The sequence below is a fragment of the Oratosquilla oratoria genome, chromosome 18 (genome assembly GCF_046742065.1).
Source record: "Oratosquilla oratoria isolate Oo_2021 chromosome 18, ASM4674206v1, whole genome shotgun sequence".
Lineage (NCBI taxonomy): Eukaryota > Metazoa > Arthropoda > Malacostraca > Stomatopoda > Squillidae > Oratosquilla > Oratosquilla oratoria.
In genome coordinates, this window is record NC_134794.1 from 8,823,717 (window position 1) to 8,848,524 (window position 24,808).

The window sequence follows — 24,808 nt, forward strand, 5'->3', positions numbered from 1 at the left end:
GAAGTGGGAGGGAGAAGAGGGAGGGAGAAAAGAGGGAGGGAGAAAAGAGAAAGACAGAAGGAGAGAAGGGGGAGAAAGGGGTCGGATGGCAAACAACGACAGGCACCTAGGAAATGAGATTTGAGCGCCAGGCGCATGATGTGCTATTAGCAACTTCCTGACCCTTCGCCACCCCTGGCATAAGGACACTTTCTGTTTTGCATACCAACGAACCCAGCTCCTCAGTCGTCTCTCCATCTATCATATCTGCAGATCCCCTTGAAGGAACGAGTGGTTTATCGTTGTTATTATTTGTTGTAATTAGTACCATCAACAAACTAAAGAACGGGAAGGAAGGAGACAAAGGTCCTCAGTATTCGGTTCAGTTGTCAGTCTGTTGGCGGAAGATTAAAATGACCCCGCCATTTCGGTGGGAGGAATAATGATGATGACGATGATGATGATAAATGACGATGAATGACGATAATGAAGATGAAGATGATGATGATGGTAGTTATAATGGTGGTGGTGATGGTGGTGATGATGGTGATGATGATGATGAAAATGATTGTGATGATGATGATGATGATGATGGTGATGATGGTGATGATGATGAATGACGATAATTATGATGAAAATGATTGTGATGATGATGATGGTAGTGGTGATGAAGATTATGATGATGATGGTGGTGGTGATGATGATGACGATGATGACGGATCCCCCACTCTTGAAAGACGAGGCAGAACTATAACATATTGCTTTACACACACACACGCAACCATCATGTACTTTAATTATATCGTTTTATATTATATTATATCATATCATATAAAGACACCATATGTCATGTTAAACAAAGGGTGTCACTAAAATATGGGCAAAAATTACATAGTCGGTTTTACTACAGCAAAAGTTTATCTACATTTATGTAAAATGTCAATACATCCATACTCCTAGTACATTCCGTACATACAGACAAACTCTGGTGGGGTGGTTAACATCTTGAACTGCCAATCTGTAGTACCGAGTTCACGCCGCGTTCATATGAAAAACTTTCATTGACACTGTAATTCGTTGCTGCCTCCCTTGAGAAAAGAGATCGAACTACACGAGTTTAGCTCTCATCCGTAAGTGATAGCTGTCGATCACGTGTCTAGCACGTGACCAGAAACACTGGTGAATCAGACATTATGTTTAAATCGGCGCCACGCGACTATGGCGTGGTTGTGTGATCGTTAACAAGCATTTGGAAGCTGTTTTTGCATTCAAGCGCTTGCATGCAAGTCATGAATACTAACGAGGTCTCCCAAGCTAACCAGAAAAATATGAACCAAATCTGCCGCATTTTTTAATGGTCCTACGCCCCCCCCCCGTCCTCCTTTAAGAAATTTTATATTTAAGGTTTCGTATGATTAACCAGTCTTGCCCCTTTTTTCTCTATTTTATTTAGCTCTTAAAGAGAATTGCACCATTTTTTTTTGTCGTTTGTGACGTCAAGGACGATAATTAACCTAACCTGACCTGACCTGAAGGTCAGAATGGATTACAACAAAATCGGCGCCCCAGCTATAATAATAATAATTCTATTATGGCATTGAATCAATATACATGAAGTGCAGATAATGAAAAGAACAATTACGATTGCCGAGGATAACGCAAAAAAGCATGTAAGCTACTGCTGCATAATCTATTCTAAAACTCAAACAACGCTATTATCATTACTTGTCTCCTTTAATTTGTCATAGAAATTTCTTTCTTTCTTCAAGTACTTGTACAAGGAGACTCTCCCCAGGAAGTCCCTTTACGAAGGAACAATTAGAAAATCTGAACCATTATCCGGACCAAATAGGACTATCACCCTCCTTTGGTCGAAACACGCTACAGAAAAATATTCGTCACCTTCCGTTAACATCCAACCCGATGATTTACAAACTCTTCAAGAAATTTTCAAATGTATTCCGCATGTTCTCTAACATGATCCACAAAGTTCAACTCACTGAAAAATACATCATGGAGCGCGTGCGCACGCGCACACAAACACACACAACACAGCTATTCTAGTTTTTTTGTTTTCTTTTTTAATGCTTGTAACAACATCATTTCACTGTCATAGTTTTACAATTTTATAATCCTGTAGGCTGTATATTTTCAGCAGTAATGCTGCTATACCAAATAAACCGTATAATATTATTATTATCATTATTATTATTACTACACACACACACACACACACACACACACACACTCTTTAGCGAGTACCCCAAAATAACCGCGTATCCATGACCTTCAACGTCCCAACTTTGAAATAAGTTAATATTGCAACTTTAACTTACAAAAAGTCCTGTGAGTAAAACACTTCCATTTGACACACTATAATTTGAAGCTCATGCCTGATTACAAGAACTGAAAGATTTGATGAGACGATTAATGCTGAAGTAGCTATCAAAATAAAACATGCAGAGAAAACTGCTGAAGATACAATGACGCACACACAAACCCTACATATATATATATATATATATATACATATGTATATCTATATATATCTATATATATCTATATATATATAATATATATATATTATATATATATATATTATATATATATAGGGTTAGACTGATGTCTGGACCAAACTAAAGGGGGAAACAGTGAGTGCCAAAACTATACAAAATTTTATAAACTAACTGGGTGCGGAGAGATATAAAAGCGGGTCACTACGAGCATAGCTCTCGTCCCGTAAAATACTAGGTAAATACATATATATACACAATTACACACACACACACACACACATATATATATATATATATATATATATATATTACATTCTTGCTTCCTATATCCTTTTTATACAGTCGTTAAATATTCACCCAGTCTTTGCTGCCGCAGGGAATTGACCCAAAGTTGCCTCAAGGATAACTCCTTTTTCTACCTAGTCATTTGAGCTGTCTGCAACAAGCATGCAACTTCTACTTGATTGTGTTCGTGTGTGTTTGTGTGTGTGTGTGTGTGTGTGTGTGTGTGTGTGTGTGTGTGTGTGTGTGTGTGTGTGTGTACTTTCCCAAGGCCAAATTTAACTATTTTTATGGGCATAGGCATACATATAATTAGCTATTTATCTATTCATTCACCAATTGTTTTATAACATTTATTTATTCTTTAAGGCGAATTTGCTCGTGTAAATAATCGCGACCCTAACCTCCTAGGCTTAGGCTTAGGCTTAGGCTCGCTAGCTCTCTCTCTCTCTCTCTCTCTCTCACACACACACACACACTCGGTGGCGGATTGGTAAAGCACTGGCCTCACAAGCCAGAGAACCGGGGTTCGATTCCCCGGCCGGGCGGAGATAAGCTGGATTTGTCTCCTTTCACGTGTAACCCCTGTTCACCTAGCAGTGAGTAGGTACGGGACGTTAGTCAAGCAGTTGTGACCTTGCTGTCCCGGTGTGTGGTGTGTGAGTGGTCTCAGACCTACCCAGAGATCGGCAAATAATGAGCTCTGAGCTCACTGCCGTAGGGTGGTGTCTGGCTGTCTCGAGAGACTGCAGCAGATCCGAGGTGAAGATCCGAGGTGAATACACACACACACACCAGCACACCAAACACACACAAGCACACACCAAACACACACACACACACACGAAACCAATACAACACACGAGCTTAAACAGAATTAGTAAGAAAAAAAAATAAAAAAAAAAGAGGGAAGAGGAATCTTACAGCACAACAAGAACACACTTGAGCACTTTCTCAAAAAGTTTAAGCGGCCTCTCAGAAAAGCACAGAGGAAGATAATGCACACTGACTTACAGACACATCTAAACTCACGAATAACGCCATACACGGGTCCAGTATACGGTACCCTCTGTAGTAAATAATACTTTCCTGACACCCTTATGGACCAGAGTAACGCAGCATTTTTCACGAAGATTTAGCTTCAAATTAAAAGTGCGTGCGTGCGTGCGTGTGTGTGTGTGTGTGTGTGTGTGTGTGTGTGTGTGTGTGTGTGTGTGTGTGTGTGTGCGGATGTGACGTCATATCCGGTTCAAAGATCCACTAGAGCATAAGGAATTATCTCACCAATTAACAAAGGTGCAAGGTCCCTACCCCCTGAGAAATACTTTACATTTCAGTATTTTTCTTTTATTTTCGTTCAGTTATTACTCAGAAGGTGTGATGGTAAGACACCAAATGCAGAAATCTTCGTTCACAATCGTATCCAAGACTCGTCTTGATATTGGGGTAATTTTTGTTTCCATTTCGTCTTAAGGTGCACGCGTGTACGCATTACGTGAACGATCCCCATTGCAAAATGAGCGAAACCATATGCATTCCGGGGCTACTTGGACCCATATATTTCATTTGAAGATATTTATCTTTAGGGTTTAGATTAATTATAATTAATCTAAAATCCGCCTCAGATAATTATCATCATTATTATTATTACTGTTATCATCATTGTTAAAACTATCATTAAATCTTCATAATATTCAACATATTAATGTTATATGTGACCTACTTTTATCAATCTACCATTTATTTTATTCGTTTATTTCATCTATTCGTTTCATTTTTCATTATTTTCTCACCATTAACTTACACCAGTTCAATCCATTAACTTACACCAGTTCAATCCAGTTCTATCAGATGAAAGACGTACGGCCGCGGTACGCTTCAGAAAACGCGCGCGGTTGTGTTTTACCCCAGTCTTGGATCACGTGCTGAACATGTGAGCGACAGCTATCACCCTCGCTAATTAGAGCCGAGCTCATATATGATCTGATTTATGAGTAATTATGTGTGTGTGATTCACCATGGTCTTGAATCACGTGCTGGACTGGTGATCGACAGCTATTTCCCTCCCGAAAGTGAGCTCAGAGTCCATGTATGACCGATCTATGGGTAATGCTGTGACCTTACACGTACACACACACAACTCCCACCCACGAGAGTTGGAGTAACGACTCTGAGCGCAGCGATACTGAAATTATTTCAGCCCTGGGAGGGATTCGAACCCGGACCCCCGCAATGTGTGTGTGTGTGTGTGTGTGTGTGTGTGTGTGTGCGTGCGTGTGCGCAACTGCTTGGAAAACCACACACACACACACACACACACACACACAGTGTGCGTTCATTTAAGCGTATACAAACTCAAGTATGAAATATTGCCACGCCGGCTAATCAGGCCCAAAACTCCTCATTCCCCCCAAAAGAACCAGGAAAATTTGACAAAGCTCTTAATAACTCTCTGAGTCACGCACACATGTATAATCACTCCTACTACGAACGACACAATTAACTACCAACAACCCGGGATTCCTTTTTATCCTTTAGAGTTTTAGCTGCCCGTAGGTCCTCGAGGAGTGATGCCAAGGACATCGCCAAGAGTGACCCGACAAGGGCGCCAATGTCACGTCTTCCCCGCCAAAATTGGCGATCTTCGAGCCACGGCTGGCGGTCTTCGGCCCGCCCCTATGGCGAAATTTTCCTTCCATGGCAATTAGGTCGTTTAGAAACATCACAGCCTAAACTAGTATGAAATTAAACTTTTGGTCGCTTCAAGAACGGGGTGGAGTTGGCTGTGGTGGTGGTAGTGGTGGTGTTGGTGGTATGACATCTGGTATGACGGAAGTGATAGGAATAAGAATGGTGGTAGTGGTGATAGTGATGGTGGTGGTGGTGGTGGTGGTGATGGTGGTGATGGTGATAATGGTAAAAATAATAATGATGACAGCTGTGACGTTGGCATCAGTGGTGATGATGATGTGATGAAATTATGGTGAAAATATTGACAACTGGTGTGACTGGAGAGATGGAAATGGTGTTGGCAATTGTGATAGTGACAACAATATCTCTGTGGGTGATAATGACGCCAAGTTCTCAACAGAGACCCACCCTAAAATGGGCGTGATTTAACTCCATCAATCTCTTACGTCATCACTTTGGCCACGCCCACTTCTCACAAATCTCATGGAATTCCTGAGAGAAACATCTTCTGCGCTGGACTGAATGTAGTCAGTCTTCCCTTGCCGGAGGGACAAAAGAACCAAAAGACTATTTACGCAACATGAGAATAAAAATGAGAGAGAGAGAGAGAGAGAGAGAGAGAGAGAGAGTTTGTGTGTGTGTGTATTTGTGTATTTACTTAATTGTAGTATAAAGGAAATGAGAAACGCTCGTAGGGTCCCGTCTCCTATTCTCTAATTTTCTAACATACCTAGTGTGTGTGTGTGTGTGTGTGTGTGTGTGTGTGTGTGTGTGTGTGTGTGTGTGTGTGTGTGTGTGTGTGTGTGTGTGTGTGTGTGTGTGTGTGTTCATCTCGTGGAAGCAATAATCGTAAGAGAAACTGTGTGACACTTCACAGCTCTGATAAAACAATCAATTCATAATTGATGGATTAATCTCGCAGTCATCCACTTTAACCCCGTTCCGTCAGATTACCCACAATTTTTCTTGCGCGGGGGCGGGGGCGGGGGGGAGAGAATCAGTCCTGGAAAGCCTGGAAAGCCAAATCGCCCTTCAAGGATCTTGACAAATTTTATATTTATTGTAATTATCGAACGAAAATTCCTTAGATGTCTCTTTAGAATGTTTTGCATCAACTTTACATTTATTATTGTTGTTAATGAATATCTATATTGCACTGATCTCTTGATATATTTAAAGCTGACCCATTGGACTATGGAAACCAAATAAATAGATAAATAAATAAATAAAAATCACAGGTATAGTATAAAGAATGTTCGATGTATTCAGCGATTTCTTTAAATAATCAAGTCCATGGATCAAATGTTTTATCTAAAACCCGTTTTTGTGTATATACAATTCATGAGTGGAGAAGGCGGTAGGAAACCACGGGCTGGATCAAGAGAACTATATTACTGACGCTTTGACTACAAGTCTGCTTCTGAAGAATATAGTCGAAACGTCAGTAACATAGTGTTCCTGATGCAACCAGTGTTTTCCAATCATATATGTATACATACATACATTATATATATATATATATATATATATATATATATATACATACATATATACTGAGGCTGTCTGAATAGACGAAAGCGCTTGGTCATCAGTTTATCTTTTTCCTTGGTGGCTTTTCCGCATATTTAGGATCACGAGAATGGCCAGTGGCGGCGTATGTCAACCCAAATAATTTCCGACAGCTGCCTCAGATCGAGTCCCGGGGCAACTGTCGGAAATTATATGCACACACACACACACACAAACAGTATATATATATACCAAATGCCCCTTTCCCTCTTATGACGGGGTAGCTGAGACAATGCACAAATGTACCCACCTTTTAAACGAACACAACCGACTCGAACAGCCTTATTATTTCAAAGGGTGCAATGCGTGTTCTCCATGGACCACCAGTGGTCCACAAGTTTCACATTTTGGGCCACGACCCAGAAACTAGCGCTAGTTAGTGGCCTGATGACTATATTCAGCGTCTGAAGCGATCTTCTCTAGACGTCCCCAAGAACTGCGTTGTATAAGTACGGGTTATATGAAATGATAGGCATACACTCCCTGACCTAGGACATGAACAATCTCCGTTTAGACTGCTTGGGCCAAAAGCAATGCAGCGAGGCACAGTTCAAAGCAGTTTGGAATGTCGAAAATACGTCGGGGCAACGGGTTGTTATCTTACTAGGAACATCCTCAGGCGTCAATGAACAGGCCTGAGAGTCCACTGCAGGGCTACCGTCCTACCCTATGAGGGACGTTACAGCCCCTGTACCTCAGCATGGTGGCTTCAGTATGGTGTGACGTGCATCCACGTCAAGTGACGAGCTGTGACCGATATAGATAAGGAGTGACCTAATTGCTCTTCCGTTGAACGAGATGAACTTTGATCTCATAAGTACATCAAACGAAAATGTCATTATCATTATCATTATTATATTATTGTATTATTATTATTATTATTATTATTATTATTGTTGTTTCAGTTTCCTGGCGTCTAGAATTGAAAAAGGATCTTCGCGTTGTCTTTGTCAAGAGGCGAAGAAGAAAAAGTAAAAAAGTTGAAGAAAAAGGGAATAAAAAAAGAGGACGAAGAAAAAGAAGGAAAGAAAACGTAGAAAAAATCAAAATGAGAAGAAACGGAAGAAGAAAAAGGCGACTAAGAAAAAGGAGAAGAAAAAAAAGTCCGTGAATATGGAAATCATACAGAACAATGACACGAAATGACACCCTCACATCAGTGTCTATACACTTAATGGGATTCAACACGCGAGATTCCAAGACTGCGGAACCGTACCCCATGTTCGAGTTTGTGCCAATTATAACCCTTCCCTACGGGGTTGTCCTTTCCCCCCTCCTCCTGCTGCCGGCACGCGATTCTATTCATCTCTGAGATGCCACTTCCTTGGTCCCTCCAAGGACCTAAAGACGACCTCAAGTAACCACTTAAATACCGGGTGGGACCGTTCCTTTCTTCATGACTGATACAATATGTTTTTTGTTCAATTCCGTGGCACCCCCCACGCTAGAGAAGGCGCTACAATCTAGATGCTGCTAACTCCCAAGATTCCCTGTGATTAGTGCCACTTGAATAGAGCTGTGCTAGCACACAGGGTAAAGGCGCTCGGCCATAGCTCAGCGTCTCCTGATGTACGCCCCCCCCCCCCCAATTCTGGTATACATAGCCCAGGTATGATCTTAATATATTTTATTCTGTCTTTGATCACAATGAGGGTGACAACTATAACATGAAGATTGGGGGATGGGGGGGGCGTTGGCACTGTGGTCTGGCAACCCCTGTATTGGGGGAAGTTTTCTAGTCACACCCTTACGGACCAGGGTCGCGGAAGCAATATTCTATGACTGCGGATTCATTCTCACTCGTAAAAGAATGCTGATCACCTTGAAATTTTACAAAATTTCTTTTTATTAGGATGTGTGTGCGTGTGTGTGTGTGTGTGTGTGTGTGTGTGTGTGTGTGTGTGTGTGTGTGTGTGTGTGTGTGTGTGTGTGTGTGTGTGTGTGTGTGTGTGTGTGTGACCCCTACAACCCCCAAACCCCTTTCAGGCAGTGATGGGGTTAATGTCCTTCCATAAATTCTTACAAAAATTTAATCTACGAAACCGTTAAAAAATCCTCGTTGAAACTTTCCACTTGTGTGTGTTTTCGTTAAGTTAAATCACACACACACACACACACACACACACACACACACACACACACAGTGTTCATTCTGGAAGACGCTAGCTTTTGAGTGAGATTAAGTTAATCTAGCACAATTAAAAACAGCGAATTTAAACCTTTTCTAATATGAATTTATCTTCCGAGACTTAATGTATTTCGCCATGTCTTCGCAACCTCAAAAATACATCTTTAACACAAAAATATACATTAAGGTCCATTACGAAATAGATTTTACTCAAAAATTAAAATATACATTACGCTGATGTATATAATATTGCGTGGCCAGTCCGGTATAATGTATTTTAGATCCAATGGTAAATATTTGAGTGTGATTTAGTTGTTAGATTTACTTCCGTGTCGATACAACTACTACGTCGGCAGATGTGAGAGTATAAAAGGATAATGTGGACATAGAGCCTTGAGCACAGGGAATGGGAATTCACTATGAATTTCTACACAGGCCAGCGTCATTGTATATCTACCAAATACTGTTATATATACAATACATACATATTATATATATACACAAATACATTAATTAATAAATTAAAATAAAATCTAGAAGTTAGTTCAAAAATCAAAGAAGAGTTGGCACGAAGAAGTACACAAAGAGGACAAAAACGAAGAAGACGAAGACAAAAAAGATGACGAAGTCAAAGAAGTCAAAGAAGAAGATGAAGGAGAACAATACGAAAAAGACAAAGAAGAAGCCAAAGACAAAGAAGATTTAAAGAAAGAAGAAACAGCGAGGGACAAAGAAAACAAAAGACGATGACGACACCGACAATGTCGATGACGACGATGACGACGATGACGACGACGACGACGACGACGACGACGCCCCACGTCCCGATGTCAACGAACGACGAGTTGATGAGGATTGTTCTTGATTACAATCCATCAACTGCTGAATGGAACGGTTCCTCCCGTTGGGTTCCGTTCCAACCAAATCAACTTTTCCACGGCTCATCAGTGGCCCGAGAGCCGACAGCTACCATCAACCAACTTGCCTTGGAAGTCCCAACACACTGGGCAAAGGTGGTGACGTCAATTACATCTAAGAGCTTCCTGGCGTGATCTCATAAAAAGTGTGTGTGTGTGTGTGTGTGTGTGTGTGTGTGTGTGTGTGTGTGTGTGTGTGTGTGTGTGAGAGAGAGAGAGAGAGAGAGAGAGAGAGAGAGAGAGAGAGAGAGAGTTTTCCTGTATCAGACGGCAGAAAGTTAACCCTCCCTCCCCTACAAAGCTGAATATTCCCAAGGGAAGAGAAGGGAGGAAGGAAGAGAGGGGAGGAGGGAAGAGAGGGGAGGAGGGAAGAGAGGGGAGGAAGGAAGAGAGGGGAGGAGGGAAGAGAGGGGAGGAGGGAAGAGAGGGGAGGAGGGAAGTGGAGGCAAAATAAGAGGCTACATACAGTAGGCATACTTTTGTGTGTGCACGTGCATGTACATGTATATATATATATATATATATATATATATATATGTGTGTGTGTGTGTGTGTGTGTGTGTGTGTGTGTGTGTGTGTGTGTGTGTGTGTGTGTGTGTGTGTGTGTGTGTGTGTGTGTGTGTAATATGTAGCGTGGGTACGCGTATACATACATACAATTCGTCGTAAACACGACAACAATTGAGATCCATTTAGCGTAGCTGACTGTTTTAAGATCGTTTCAAATAAACTTCAATGCAAATGACCTTGTCGGCTGGAGCGGGAAAAAAATAACTTCATTAAGTCGTAATTACTGGAGAATGACTCTCATATATATAAATGTCACCAACATACACAAAACAACGAGAGGCGATGATGCCTAGGCCATCCAGAGATTATACGTGACGACAGCGCGGTCGAACAAGACACACAAACAACCCTGACGTCGATCTCGCAATGACTTTGTCGATCACCGATTGTTTGTTGTTATGAAATACATTGGACTACCAGGAAATACATAACCAACGAGAAGGGAGGAAGGAAGAGTAGGGAGGAGGGAAGAGAGGCGAGGAGGGAAGAGAGAGGAAGAGGGGAGGAGGGAAGAGAAGGGAGGAAAGGAAGTGGAGGGAGGAAGGGAAGTGGAGGGAGGAAGGGAAGTGGAGGGAGGAAGGGAAGAGGAGGGAGGAAGGGAAGTGGAGGGAGGAAGGGAAGAGAGGGGAGGAGGGAAGGGAAGAGAGGGGAGGAAGGAAGGGAAGAGAGGGTAGGAGGGAAGGGAAGAGAGGGGAGGAGGGAAGGGAAGAGAGGGGAGGAGGGGAGGAGGACGAAGAGGAGGAGGAGGAGGACTAGTAGGAGGGAGTAGAAAGGTAGGGGGAAGAGGAGGGAGGGTGAAGGAAGAGGAGGGAGGAAGAAGGAAAGGAGAAGTAAAGGAGGAGGAAGATGAGAAGGAAGCTAAGAGGAAGGGAGAAGGAAGGGAGGAGAAAGGAAGAAGGAAGAGGAGAAGGGAGCTAGAAGGGAGGGAGGAGAAAGGAAGAAGGGAGTGGAGAAGGGAGCTAGAAGGAAGGGAGGAGGAAGGGTAGAGGAAGGAAGTAAGGAGGCAGTAGGACGAGGACGACGAGGAGGAAGGGTAGAGGAAGGCAGTAAGGAGGCAGTAGGACGAGGACGACGAGGAGGAAGGGTAGAGGAAGGAAGTAAGGAGGCAGTAGGATGAGGACGACGAGGAGGAGGGGAGGAGGAAGAGATGACGAGGAGGAGAGGAGGAGGAAGAGATGACGAGGAGGAGGGGAGGAGGAAGAGATGACGAGGAGGAGGGGAGGAGGAAGAGATGACGAGGAGGAGGGGAGGACGAGGAGGAAGGAGGGATGAGGAGGGAGGGAGGAAAGGATGAAGAAAGGAGGAAGGAGGGATGAGGAGGGAGGGAGGAAAGGAGGAAGAAGGGAAGAAAAGAGGAAGAAGGAAAGGAGAAGGAAGAGGAAAGGAAGAGGAGAAAAGGAAGTGGAGGAGGAGGAGAAAAGGAAGTGGAGGAGGAGGAGGAGGAAGAGGGGAGGTGTATGAGGAGGAGGAGAAATGGAAGATGAAGGGAAGAGGAGAGGAGAAGAGAGGAAGAGGAAGGGAGGAGAATGAGGAGGTAGGAGGAAGGGAAGAGGAGAGGAGAAGAGAGGAAGAGGAAGGGAGGAGAATGAGGAGGTAGGAGGAAGGGAAGAGGAGAGGAGGAGGAAGGGAAGAGGAGAGGAGAAGAGAGGAAGAGGAAGGGAGGAGAATGAGGAGGTAGGAGGGGAAGAGGAGAGGAGGAGGTAAGGAAGGGAAGAGGAGAGGAGGAGGAAGGGAAGAGGAGAGGCGGAGGAAGGGAAGAGGAGAGGCGGAGGAAGGGAAGAGGAGAGGAGGAAGGGAAGAGGAGAGGAGGAGGAGAAGAAAGGAGAGGAGGATGAGGGAAGAGGAGAGGAGGAGGAAGGATGGAAGAGGAGAGGAGGATGAAGGATGGAAGAGGAGAGGAGGAGGAAGGATGGAAGAGGAGAGGAGGAGGAAGGATGGAAGAGGAGAGGAGGAGGAAGGGAAGAGGAGAGGAGGAGGTAAGGAAGGGAAGAGGAGAGGAGGAGGAAGGGAAGAGGAGAGGCGGAGGAAGGGAAGAGGAGAGGCGGAGGAAGGGAAGAGGAGAGGCGGAGGAAGGGAAGAGGAGAGGCGGAGGAAGGGAAGAGGAGAGGAGGAGGAAGGGAAGAGGAGAGGAGGAGGAAGGGAAGAGGAGAGGAGGAGGAAGGGAAGAGGAGAGGAGGAGGAAGGGATGAGGAGAGGAGGAGGAAGGGAAGAGGAGAGGAGGAGGAAGGGAAGAGGAGAGGAGGAAGGGAAGAGGAGAGGAGGAAGGGAAGAGGAGAGGAGGAAGGGAAGAGGAGAGGAGGAAGGGAAGAGGAGAGGAGGAGGGAGTAAGAGTTCTGTTCTGTTCTGATTAATTTGGGAGTGAAGCTCCCACGGGCTTTTTAATGTGAGCCCGTTTGGAGGATGATTTGACTTATGAGTGTGTGTGGGTTTAACCACACACACTCATACATTCACAAGATGTGCAAACGTGTGATACACGCATGCACATCCCGGTGAATGCTCAGTGTGTACAGTTGTAGGTGTAGCAAGTGTGTAATAAATTGTGTAAAAAAGGGGAAGTGGAAGGGAAAATGAGGAATGGAGAAGGAAGGGAGGAAGAGGAAGGGAAGAGAAGGAAGAGGAGAAGAGGAGGAGGAAGGGGGAGGGGAGGAAGAGAAGAGGAGGAAGGGAAGGGGAGGAAGGGAGAAGGGGAGGAAGGGAGAAGGGGGAGGAAGGGAGAAGGGGGAGGAAGGGAGAAGGGGGAGGAAGGGAGAAGGGGACGAAGGGAGAAGGGGACGAAGGGAGAAGGGGACGAAGGGAGAAGGGGACGAAGGGAGAAGGGGACGAAGGGAGAAGGGGACGAAGGGAGAAGGGGGAAGAGGGGGAAGAGGAGGGGGAGAAGGGGGAAGAGGAGGGGGAGAAGGGGGAAGAGGAGGGGGGAGGAAGGGGGAAGAGGAGGGAGGAAGGGAAGAGGGGGAAGGAGGAGGGGAAGAAGGGGAAGGGGGAGGAAGGGGGAGAAGGGGGAAGAGGAGGGGGAGAAGGGAGAAGGGGGAAGAGGTGGGGGAGAAGGGGGAAGAGGAGGGAGGGGAGAAGGGGGAAGAGGAGGGAGGGGAGAAGGGGGAAGAGAAGGGAGAGAAGGGGGAAGAGGAGGGGAGAAGGAGGAAGAGGAGGGGGAGAAGGGGGAAGAGGAGGGGGAAGAGGAGGGGGAGAAGGGGGAAGAGGAGGGGGAGAAGGGGGAAGAGGAGGGGAGAAGGGGGAAGAGGAGGGGAGAAGGGGGAAGAGGAGAGGAGAAGGGGGAAGAGGAGGGGGGAGAAGGGGGAAGAGGAGGGGGAGAAGGGGGAAGAGGAGGGGGAGAAGGAGGAAGAGGAGGGGGAGAAGGGGGAAGAGGAGGGGGAGAAGAGGAGGGGGAGAGGGGGAGAAGAGGAGGGGGAGAGGGGGAGAAGAGGAGGGGGAGAAGGGGGAGAAGAGGAGGGGGAGAAGGGGGGGAGGGGGAGGAAGGGGGAAGAGGAGGGGGAGAAAGGGGAAGAGGAGGGGAAGGGGAGGGGGAAAAAGGGGAAGAGGGGGAGAAGGGGGAAGAGGAGGGGGAGAAGGGGGAAGAGGAGGGGGAGAAGGGGGAAGAGGAGGGGGAGAAGGGGGAAGAGGAGGGGGAGAAGGGGGAAGAGGAGGGGGAGAAGGGGGAAGAGGAGGGGGAGAAGGGGGAAGAGGAGGGGGAGAAGGGGGAAGAGGAGGAAGAAGGGGGAAGAGGAGGAAGAAGGGGGAAGAGGAGGAAGAGGGGGGAAGAGGAGGAAGAGGGGGGAAGAGGAGGGGGAAGAGGAGGAAGAAGGGGGAAGAGGGGGGGAGGGGGGAGGGGGGAGAGGGGGGAGAGGAGGGGGAGAAGGGGGGAAAGGAGAGGGGAAGGGGGGAAAGGAGGGGAGAAGGGGGAAGGAGGGGAAAAGGGGGGGGTGGGGGAAGAGGAGGGGGAGAAGGCGGAAGAGGAGGGGAGAAGGGGGTAGGGGAGGGGGAAGAGGAGGGGGAGAAGGGGGAAGAGGAGGGGAGAAGGGGAAGAGGAGGGGAGAAGGGGGAAGAGGAGAGGAGAAGGGGGAAGAGGAGAGGAGAAGGGGGAAGAGGAGAGGAGAAGGGGGAAGAGGAGGGGGAAGAGGAGGGGGAGAAGGGGAAGGAAGGAGAAAGGAGGGGGAGAAGGGGAAGGAAGGAGAAAGGAGGGGGAGAAGGGGAAGGAAGGAGAAAGGAGGGGGAGAAGGGGAAGGAAGGAGAAAGGAAGGGGGAAGGAAGGAGAAAGGAAGGGGGAAGGAGAAAGGAGGAAGGGAAAAGGGAGAAGGGAGGAGGAAGGGAGAAGCGGGAGATGACCCTAGCTGACGCTAAATAATTCCAAGGACCTGAATAAAATCACCTGGCGGCAGCCACATTATATAAAGTATATTCGTCACTACGCTAAAGAGCTTACTGCAATGATGTAGGATGATCAAACTTTTGAAAACATCACTGATAGTATTTCTATTTTCACAAATATTCGTACCAATGTTATTCCTAAACGTATATATTACAGGTGTATATACACATGTATACACGTACATATTCATACATTATCATCTTTATATATTATTCTTTTATTTTTCTAGCATTTTAATCTTGAAATAAAACTTCATGGATGACGAAAAACGAAACATACCTCTCCACCAACTCCTCCACATCAACAAAAATATATAAAAGGCCACAACCTGCCGCATTTAACAGGCGTGGGGGTATAACTCAGAGGTAGAGTGCTCGCTTCGCATGCGAGAAGACCCGGGTTCGATCCCCGGTACCTCCAGGTGTTGTTTTCTCGTGGGAAGCGATCGAGTAAGGGGAGACTTCAAGAGGTCCAGGCTCGTCACGCGCCGCCCGTCAGTTTCGTCCCCCCGTGGGAAAATGGACGCCATTTCTCCACCTGGGATGTCATTTTGGTAAATATAGAATTTATACCACGCGTGTGTCTCTCCCTGTCGACGTTTTCTAACGAAGATTCGATTCTCTTTCTCTAACTCGATTCGCTCCCTGAGGACGTTCCGTAAGGATGGAATTTCTCTGTCAGGGGACGTGTTATTGACCCGCGGATCCGTAGCGGTGATAGAACCGCCACCGCCGCCGCTACCGCTACCGCCGAGTTCAAGAACGCTCCCCTGTAATGCCGTGGTTGTTAAACCGCTCTGCACGTTAATTCGTTTTAATATCTTTAACAAGGTAACTTAACTCGATTCCATTCAGCTATGAGAGAGCGGGGTACCCGTCAGTAGCGAAAAGGTTTATTGATCTCAGTTACCTTTGGGCCGAGATTTAGCTGTCGCCAAGCGATTTTAATCAGGTGAGGGAGAACGCCCTCCGTGGTGAGGGTCCAAGAATTCTAAAAAAGGGGAAGGGGGAAGGAGGAGGTGGAGGGGGAAGGAGGAGGTGGAGGGGGAAGGAGGAAATGGAGGGGGAAGGAGGAAGTGGAGGGGGGAAGGAGGAAGTGGAGGGGGAAGGAGGAGGTGGAGGGGGAAGGAGGAGGTGGAGGGGGAAGGAGGAAGTGGAGGGGGAAGGAGGAGGTGGAGGGGGAAGGAGGAGGTGGAGGGGGAAGGAGGAGGTGGAGGGGGGAGAAAGGAGGCGGAGGGGGCAGAAAGGAGGTAGAGGGGGAGAAAGGAGGTGGAGGGGAAGAGAGGAGGTGGAGGGGGGAACGGAGGTGGAGGGAGGAGAACGGAGGTGGAGGGAGGAGAACGGAGGTGGAGGGAGGAGAACGGAGGTGGAGTGGGAGAAAGGAGGTGGAGTGGGAGAAAGGAGGTGGAGGGGGAGAAAGGAGGTGGAGGGGGGAGGGAAGTGGAGGGGGGAAGAAAGGAGTGGGGAGGAGGGAGGTGGAAAAGGGAGGTGGAGGGGGAGGGGGAGAAAGGAGATGGAGATGGGAGTATGGAGGTGGAGATGGGAGTATGGAGGTGGAGGGGGGAGTATGGAGGTGGAGGGGGAGAAAGGAGATGGAGATGGGAGTATGGAGATGGAGATGGGAGTATGGAGATGGAGATGGGAGTATGGAGGTGGAGGGGGAGAAAGGAGATGGAGATGGGAGTATGGAGATGGAGATGGGAGTATGGAGATGGAGATGGGAGTATGGAGGTGGAGGGAATGAACTGAACGTGGTGAGACTATCCTGTAATTTTCAAGATTTGATGCTGTCTAATCGTAGTGATGAATACAAATACAAATAATATACATAAATAAATAAGATTAGACAAATATATAATTTATCTATATACCGTTGGTTTCTTCCCCTTTATAAGGGGGGGTAGCCAGCCTGGCCTTGCAGCCTCCCAACCCATCCCACTCCAATTTGTTTCCTTATCTTAGCTCCTCCTGGATGAAAGGGGCATCCCTGGCTCCCGAAAAAAAAAAAAAAAAAAAAAAAAAAAATGCATTTGCAGATATGCAATGAGTCACACATCTCAGGAGCCAGAATTGGGCTCTGCAGAGTCTCAAGCTCCCGACCTTTGCCAAGAGCTTCCGGTCGGGAACGGAACTCGATTCTTGGCGCGAAGAAGACCTGTCCAATGCTCATCGAACTCATTTTCGTCACTATGCGGCCGCAGGAAGCCAACAGGTGGGGAGGAGACCTAACGGGGGACAAGACCCTAGGGACAAGCTCCAAGGAACAACCCAACAGGGGTTGGGACCCCAGGGACAACCCAACAGGGAACAAGACCCTAGGGACAACCCAACAGGGGACATGACCCTAGGGACAACCCAACAGGGGACATGACCCTAGGGTCAAGCCCCCCAGGGACAACCCAACAGGGGACATGACCCTAGGGACAAGCTCCCAGGGACAACCCAACAGGGGACATGACCCTAGGGACAAGCTCCCCAGGGACATCCCAACAGGGGATATGACTCTAGGGACAAGCCCACAGGGACAACCTAACAGGGGACAAGACCCTAGGGACAAGCCCCCAGGGACAACCCAACAGGGGACAAGACCCTAGGGACAAGTTTCCAGGGACAACCCAACAGGGCACAAGATCCCAAGCAACACTCACCTGGGGCCAAGCCCCCCTCCCCCAGGGACAACCTCTTAGGGAGAAGGCCCCCAAGGTCAACCCAAGGTCAACCTACCAGGAATAAAGCCAATTCGGAACCCCACCCCCACTCCCACCCATGGATAACGCCTAAGAAGGAACTAAATAAAGAACCACAATGAACATATTTAATAATATCCAAACAAGAACATTTTCCAAATATGAACGTCCTTGATGACACCCAAGAAGAAGCAGTTATGATCGAGTGAGGCATGAACGACTAGAAACATTTTGAAGCATCTTAAAACTTCGATAAAACCCAAGCAAGCGAGAGACAGCGAGAGAGAGAGGACTATCCTCAAAACAACATTATTAATAATGTAACAAGAGAACATTCAATAACAAACACCACGATAAGACCCAAGTAAGAACAGATAATGATATCATTTCGGCACAGATAACCAACATTTCTATCCTTGGAGGAGCTATTATACCTATCGAGCGCAGTTTTCCTTGTAGCCAAGTCTCTAATCATAAGATAATGCTCCGTGGCTCAGGTCCATAGGGGTGCCACGAAAGTCAGGGAAAATACCATCAAAGCAATAATAACTTAGGTAACTTAGGTAACACCCAAACAACTATTATATATATATATATATATATATATATATATATATATATATATATATATATATATATATATATATATATATGTGTGTGTGTGTGTGTGTGTGTGTGTGTGTGTGTGTGTGTGTGTGTGTGTGTGTGTGTGTGTGGTGTATTAAAAATCAACGATAAATATATAATAAATTTAAAAAATAATTAAAGGGTATCCATACAAGAACACCTTCAACAACATCCACAGAGGATGCAATCTTAATAACAAACCAGTGAAAACAACACATAACAGTCTGGGGAGATGGCCAGACCCCGGGCAGCACGCACGCACGCACGCACGCACGCACACACTCAACCAGCCTTGACTATGAAATGTACAATCTGCTGCAAAACTCTTGCCCCACACTGTAACGATGTCCATAAAGCAAATTCAGCTTTTGCATCTCATATATCCTCCTTAATACAGGATTATTCAGAATAAAGCCTGAAACTGACACTGAAACTGATATAGGGACAAGTGTTCAGCTTAAAACACTTACACATGACATCAATTACAAACAGGATAATTTATCCATTAAATAAAAAATAAACAAATAAATGAATAAATCAACATGTAAATGAATAAATGTATAAATGCATAAAGAATAGATTAAGAAATATAAATAAATTAATAAAGTAAAAAATGTGTAGAGGAGTACAGTAGACCTCGTTAAGTTCGCTCTAAGTTGGAGTTATCTGAAACTTCTGAACACCACTGTACACGGCCGGACCTACTATTGGCATTCGAGAAATTTCTTCAAGACATTCGGCAACAAGTGGAACAGGGCCAATAAAAGAAAGAAAGAAAGAAAGAAAGAGAGGGAGAGAGAAAGAGGGGAGAGAGAAAGAGGAGAGAGAGAGAGAGAGAGACAGAGAGAGACAGAGAGAGAGAGAGAGAGGGAGAGGGAGAGGGAGAGGGAGGAGGAGAGGGAGAGGGAGAGGGAGAGGGAGGAGGGAGAGAGAGAGAGAGAGAGAGAGAGAGAGAGAGAGAGAGAGAGAGAGAGAGAGAGAGAGAGAGAGAGAGAGAGAGAGAGAGAGAGAGAGAGAGAGAGGCAGGCGTAGGAAACTCGTATAGCAATTAGTTACAAACGAGTCTCGTATTTGGTTATTATTATTACTGTTATTATTGTGATCATTATTATTATCATCATCATTACTATAGCACATTACCATTCTTATTAGTAATAATATTATCATTATTATCTATATTGTTCCTATAACTTAGCTGGAAATGTGCAGTTTGAAAAACGCATGCACTGCAAGCTGCCAGAAGGCAAACCCAAATATCTTTTTTTTTTTTCGCAGAACTCGTACCTGCCCGTACCTTAACCCGCAAGTGTTGACACCTGAGAGAGAGAGAGAGAGAGAGAGAGAGAGAGAGAGAGAGAGAGAGAGAGAGAGAGACAGAAGGGCAAGACCATCATACATCGAGAAAGAAAAACACACGCAGACAGGAAGAGAAAAAAATCAATGATTACATTAAGAGAACCAAATCTTATCCTAACAAGATTTATTCGTCATGAACAACCTAAATCTCGTTGTTATTATTTCATTGTTGTTGTTGTTATTATTATCATTATTATTATCATTATTATTATCATCATCGTTCATCGTTATCAGTAATAATTATCAACACAACCACCATCATTAATACTTATCAACACAACCACCATCATTATCATTGCTTCTATTGTTATTAACTGTGAAGATGAAGAGGACAACAGGCAAGCGCTGTGAGTTCCGAAGAAGAAACCCTCAGACACCTTGACCGTTGAGAGAGAAGAGAGAGAAGATAGAGGGAGAAGAGAGGAGAAAGAGAGTGAGAGGAGAAAGAGAGTGAGAGGAGAAAGAGAGTGAGAGGAGAAAGAGTGAGAGGAGAAAGAGAGTGAGAGGAGAAAGAGAGTGAGAGGGGAGAGAGAGTGAGAGGAGAAAGAGAGTGAGAGGGGAGAGTGAGTGAGAGGGGAGAGAGGGTGAGAGGGGAGAGAGAGTGAGAGGAGAGAGAGAGGGGAGAGAGAGAGAGGGGAGAGATAGTGAGAGGGGAGAGAGAGAGGGAGAGGGGAGAGAGAGTGAGAGGGGAGAGAGAGTGAGAGGGGAGAGAGAGAGTGAGAGAGGGAGAGAGAGAGGGAGAGAGAGAGAGGGGAGAGAGAGAGAGAGAGAGGGGAGGGGAGAGAGTGGGAGGGGAGAGAGAGGGGGAGAGGGGAGAGAGAGAGGGGAGAGAGAGAGGGGAGAGGGGAGAGAGGGAGGGGGAGAGGGAGAGGGGAGAGGGGGAGAGAGAGAAAGGGGAGAAGGGAGAGAGAGAGGGGAGAGGGGAGAGAGAGAGGGGTGAGGGGAGAGAGAGAGGGGAGAGGGGAGAGAGAGAGGGGAGAGAGAGAGGGAGAGAGAGAGAGGGGGAGAGAGAGAGGGGGAGAGAGAGAGGGGGAGAGAGAGGGGGGAGAGAGAGGGGAAAGAGTGAGAGGAGAAAGAGTGAGAGGAGAAAGAGAGTGAGAGGAGAAAGAGAGTGAGAGGAGAAAGAGAGTGAGAGGAGAAAGAGAGTGAGAGGAGAAAGAGAGTGAGAGGAGAAAGAGTGAGAGGAGAAAGAGTGAGAGGAGAAAGAGAGTGAGAGGAGAAAGAGAGTGAGAGGAGAAAGAGAGTGAGAGGAGAAAGAGTGAGAGGGGAGAGAGAGTGAGAGGGGAGAGAGAGAGGGGAGAGAGAGGGGAGAGGGGGGGAGAGGGGAGAGAGGGGGGAGAGAGAGAGAGAGAGAGGGGAGATAGAGGGGGGCAGAGAGGGGAGGTAGGCGGGGAGAGAGAGAGAGGGGGGGAGAGGGGAGAGAGAGAAGAGAAAGGAGAGAGAAGAGGAAGGAGAGAGAAGAGAAAGGTGAGAGGAGAGAGACCCACACACAGTGCAAAAGCAGCACGCACGCACACACACACACACACACACACACACACACACACACACACAAATACGAGAAAGAACCAACAGCATTTCCATAACGTCTTGTTACCAAAACTTATCACTAACAAACGTCTTTTTCTATTTATGTACGACTTATAAATAACAGTTAGGTTCTACGTCCAGTGCACGACCCCCGCCCTATCCACTGAATAACGTTACAGCCTCTGTACATCACCACCTTGCCTTCATCTGGCTTGGTAAAGTTGAATATTTGGTAAAAAAAAAAAAAATGCCCCCTACAATAACGAAGGAGATTAAAGTTAAACTACTACAACAGACTTAACCTACTAAATGTTAACCACGAAGAGATCTGCGAGTCAGTCCCGCCAACAATAACTGGTTCGCGGTGGTTGTGGTGGTGGTGGTTGTGGGGAATGTAAGGGATAATCCCTCAACTTTACTGGCCTTTTCTTCATCGAGGGTCCTCCTCTACTCGAGTGTGAAGACCTGTCATCGCCTTGTAAGACACAATCAACCTCTAGACGAACTTCAGCTTGCAATAGTATGTTAACATCCCCCATCTCTCTCTCTCTCTTTCCCCTCTATCTCTCTTTCTCGTCCTCCTTTTCTCTCTCTCTCTCCTATGACTAAATACATAAATATTTTATTGAGTTAACTTAACGTTTTAATTCCATTCCAACTTTATAACTTATTTATCCTGTGTCTTTCCAAATAAATAAAAATACACACACACACGTGCGCGCGCGCGAGCGTACGTTCACACATTATACAGTAAGAGGTAATGGGAATAAAGCGGTTGAAGGAAAGAAAGAGGAGTAGAGATATTATCAGAGACAAATACACCAAGGTCAAAGAATTCGTATACATTGTTATCACACCAAAAGCGAAAGCAGAAAATTTCTCAAATAAAGTGCGATAAAGGTGGAATAAACACAGGACACTGGGCTGGGTCCAGACATTACGTAAACAAACAAATAAATAATTAAAATAATATATTTGCAAATGAAAATAAGGTATACAACTTAGACGTTAACGCAAATTGAAAAGCTAACAAATACCAGCATATGCAAACACCATATGATCATATCAAATATTTATATATATTTTTGGAGAAGATAATCACTACCCTACGCAATTAGACATCCAAAATGATTACATATAGAACTGATAAAACAAGCAAGATAAAGAGATTGTTAAAATCACCTAATGGTGAAATATGTACACACACCTGCATACACACAACACACAATATCTTAGCATGTTATAAGGCCTACAAAGAAAACTGAAAATTATTACAATAATAATAATAAGTGATGATAACAATAATAATGACAATGATAATAATTAATACCAATATTTTTTTCACATCATTTGCTATTAAATATGATCTTTACTCCTTACACTAAAACAATGATCATTCAACACGAAATAAAAAAACATTCCATTCCTTCCTGACGCCCTTATAGCAAATCAATCCCAAAAGCTAAATAAACAAATAAATTCAATTTCACTATATCAACCTCTAACCCTGAGAGCCAAATGCAGCCCCCCCCTACACGCCTAAATGCAAAGACCGTGGCACCTCCAGAGTGCCAACCAATGGCACGATCTAGGCCCCCGTTGGCACCAGCCCCATCCCCTCCCCCGCTGGCAACTTCTCCCTCGCACCCCCTCCCCCTGGGTCTGCACCTGTCGCAGTGGACTGTCCGCACAGCAGTGCCACGGGGACCGGGGGAAAGGGGGACGGGGGGAAGGAGAGAAGGGAGAGAGGGTAGGGGGGAAGGGAGAGAGGGTAGGGGGGGAAGGGAGAGAGGGTAGGGGGGAAGGGAGAGAGGGTAGGGGGGAAGGGAGAGAGGGTAGGGGGGAAAGGAGAGAGGGGAGGGGGAGGAAGGGAGAGAGGGGCGTAGGTGGAAGGGAGAGAGGGTAGGGGGGAAGGGAGAGAGGGTAGGGGGGAAGGGAGAGAGGGATGGGAGAGAAGGGAGAGAGGGATGGGAGAGAAGGGAGAGAGGGGAGGGAGAGAAGGGAGAGAAGGGAGAGAGGGGAGGGAGAGAAGGGAGGGGGAGGGAGAGAAGGGAGGGGGAAGGAGAGAAGGGAGGGGGAAGGAGAGAAGGGAGGGGGAAGGAGAGAAGGGAGGGGGAGGAGAGAAGGGAGGGGGAAGGAGAGAAGGGAGGGGAGGGGGAAGGAAGGGAGGGGGAAGGAAGGGAGGGGGAAGGAAGGAAGGGAGGGGAGGGGGAAGGAAGGGGGAAGGAAGGGAGGGGAGGGGGAAGGAAGGGAGGGGAGGGGAAAGGAAGAGAGGGGAGGGGGAAGGAAGAGAGGGGAGGGGGAAATGGTGAGAAGGGAGGGGAGGCAAGAGAGGGGAGGGAAAAGAGGGGAGGGAAAAGAGGGGAGGGGAGAGAGGGGAGGGGAGAGAGGTGGGGGAAGGGGGAGAGAGGAGATTAGGGTAATGGGAAAAGGGGCAGAGGTGAAAGATGAAGAGTTAAAGGGACGGGGGGAAGAGAAGATGGGGAAAGAGGATAAAGGGAGGGGATATGGGGACGGGGGAGAGAGAAGAGGGGAGAGGAAGAATGAATGAGGAAGGGGATGAGGAGAGTGGAGGGATGTAGGTGGATGGAGGGGAGAGGAGAGAGAAGAGAAGGGAAAGAGAGATGGTGGGGGAAGAGTGAGGGGAGAGGATTAGGGAGTGGGAGAAATAAACTGGGGGAAGGGGGAGATGGATAGGGGGAAGGAGGGGAAAGGTGAGGGGGAAGAAGACTGGCAGCTAGGTGGGGAGGGGAGGGGTGTTGTTTTGTGAAATTGTTGGCCTCCCCCCCCCCACCTCCCACCTTCGACCAGGCGGTTCCCCCTCCTCCCACCCTCTATCTCTATCTCAAATGCCAGGCCAGCCTTCCGGGGTCTGTTTTTAGCCCGGGCGTCGATTTTCAATTTGGGTTCAGATTTCTCTAGCGTTCGACAAATGATATCGTGGAGTTATAATAATCTAAACGGGTAAAAGGCATGATGGTCGACAGGAGACCTTTTGGACCATAGCGAAGCCGAAAATAAAATAATATTAAAATATTAACCAAAATAAAATTTGGATGTCATTGTATTCAAGTTCAATAAAATCGCCTGGCGGCATGCAGAATTAAAAATGCGTTTCTGCTATTTTAAATATTTAGTGACGTCACAGGTAAACAAAGTTCAAGGCGGGTCAAACCGGGTCATGACGTCACATGTAAACAAACATGGAGATGGGAGGAACGTTGGCATTTTTAAAACGTTTACCTCCTTCCGCAACGTTTTATTATCAAAATTTCACGAACAGATGTCTTCGAGTAATTTTATTCACGTGATATAAGAATCTCTCCAGAGGAAGGCTACAATAAGATTATACTCAAGAAAATAACTCTTTCTCTCGAGGTCCCTTCTCCGACTTAGGAACCAGTGTACTAAACTAATCGCTCTTAAACAAGCTGTCAAGGGTCATTATGGCATGTGACGTGTAACCTGACGTCACAAAACATCGCGGGGAGGCGGGAGGTCCATGACGTCACCCAAAGTACAGTGTGGGGAAGGGACCCGAGTTATCCGAAGCTGGGGAAACAAGGGGACCCCACGGGAAAGAATACTAAG

General features: G+C 46.5%; 1 protein-coding gene and 1 non-coding gene across 2 annotated transcripts in view; one reads left to right on the plus strand and one right to left on the minus strand.

Moving 5' to 3' along the window:
* Window positions 1-24,808, minus strand: part of LOC143035046 (aquaporin AQPAe.a-like) — an 80,601-nt gene that overhangs the window by 49,685 nt on the left and 6,108 nt on the right. The gene's annotated exons all lie outside the window — the stretch shown is intronic.
* Window positions 15,367-15,438, plus strand: TRNAA-CGC (transfer RNA alanine (anticodon CGC)). The gene has a single exon. It is a non-coding gene; the product is annotated as a tRNA-Ala (tRNA).